The sequence below is a fragment of the Piliocolobus tephrosceles genome, chromosome 6, assembly GCF_002776525.5.
Source record: "Piliocolobus tephrosceles isolate RC106 chromosome 6, ASM277652v3, whole genome shotgun sequence".
In the NCBI taxonomy this organism is placed as follows: domain Eukaryota; kingdom Metazoa; phylum Chordata; class Mammalia; order Primates; family Cercopithecidae; genus Piliocolobus; species Piliocolobus tephrosceles.
Window position 1 is genome coordinate 89,201,693 of NC_045439.1, and position 1,605 is coordinate 89,203,297.

At 55.6% G+C, this 1,605-nt stretch overlaps 1 protein-coding gene across 4 annotated transcripts in view; it reads right to left on the reverse strand.

Annotated features, from left to right (window-relative positions):
* The window catches only part of RASGRF1 (Ras protein specific guanine nucleotide releasing factor 1), a 128,726-nt gene that overhangs the window by 31,859 nt on the left and 95,262 nt on the right, over positions 1–1,605 (reverse strand). The window lies entirely within an intron of this gene.

Here is a 1,605-nt window from a genome sequence, read left to right on the forward strand (position 1 = left end):
GTGGATGGGATGTGACTCCGCCTCGAATCTGGTGGGCGGGTGGATGGAGTATGATGAGGGAAGGTGGAGGGAAGGGAATGGAGGGAGATGGGCCCCGCCCTGTTGTGCTGGTGTGTGCAGCCCAGTGCTCGGACCGCCCTCACCCACTCTGCCAGGGAGCTCTCAGCACATGCATGAGACAACCGAGGTTTCCAGACGTGAGCCACTGGCCCAAGTTGCTAAGCTGGAAGTGCCCTGACTAGGACTGGAGCCCAGGTCATCTGACTCCAGGCTGTGCCTGGCCACTCCCTTCAGGGTCCGCCTGAGCCAACAACTGGCTCTATACAATTGCCTTCTGAAACTAGCAGGTGGGGACTCCCAGGCGTGATTAGCTCCTGGGATGGTCCTGTGCTTAGAAGACAGCTGACCCACCTTAGTCCTGGGCCTTAGTCAACGTCTCCGGTCCCCAGGGGCCACCCTTGGATACCGTCATTAAGGGTGTCCACTACTTGGGCCCTATGACCAGAGAAAATCTTCAGGGAAATGTTAGCCAGGGGACAGTGGTGCCCACGGCAGGAGATGGATGAGAGGTGGACATGGGGAGGCCAGTGTATTGGGCACAAAGGCCTCATGGAAGGTCTGCTGGATCTGCGTGAGGGCTGCTGGAAGGCGGTGGGTAAAGGGACAACTATGTTGGTCTTGGGAGGAGCCTGTTAGGAACAAGAATCCTCCCCCATCACCACCTCAGGAGCAGCTGGGCCACACAGGAGGAGAGGAGAGGGGTCAGCTCCTCGGGCAGCAGGTGCTCCAACAGATGACTGTCTTGTGGGCCTCATGCTTTCGCTTTCTCATGCTCACTTCACTCTGTCCAGAAGTCCTAGCGGGCTGGGCTGAGCACCCACAAGCAGCCCATCTGCTGGGTCCCAAAGGAAGTGGGGCCATCTCTCCTAAACTAAGTGTCTCCCTTCCTCCCATTTCCTCCTCACATGAGCACTGAGGTCTGCACCAAGGCGCTTGCCACATGCCGAGACAGAAAGGGCAGGAAACATGGGCTCTGACCTCAGGGAGCTCCAGCCTAAGTGGTTCCAAGTCATGTGAATGGAGTGAGGACCGTGGAGAAAAACAGCCTCTGTGTGTGTGCCATGTGCGTGCTGTGTGTGTGGTGTGTATGGGGTGTTTGTGGTGTGGGGTATGTGTATGTGTATGTGTGTGTGTGTGTGGTGCGCCTGTGGGTGATGTGTGTATGTGGTGTGTGTGGTGTGGTGTGTATGTGGTATGTGTTTGTGTATGTGGTGTGTATGGTGTGGTGTGTATGTGGTATGTGTGTGTGTGTGGTGTGGTATCTGTGATGTGTATGTGGTGTGTGTGTGGTGTGTGCATGTGTGGTATCTGTGGTGTGTATGTGTGTGTGGTGTGCTCCTGTGTTGATGTGTGTGTAAGTGGTGTGTGTGGTATAATGCGGTGGGCATGTGGTTGTGTGTGTATATGTACGCGTATGTGTGGTGTGGTATGTGTGTATGTGGTATGTGAGTGTTGTGTGCGTGGAGTGTGTGGTGTGGCATGGGGTGTGTGTGTGTGTGTGGTGTGTGCCTGTGGGTGATGTATGTGGTATCTGTGGTGTGTGTG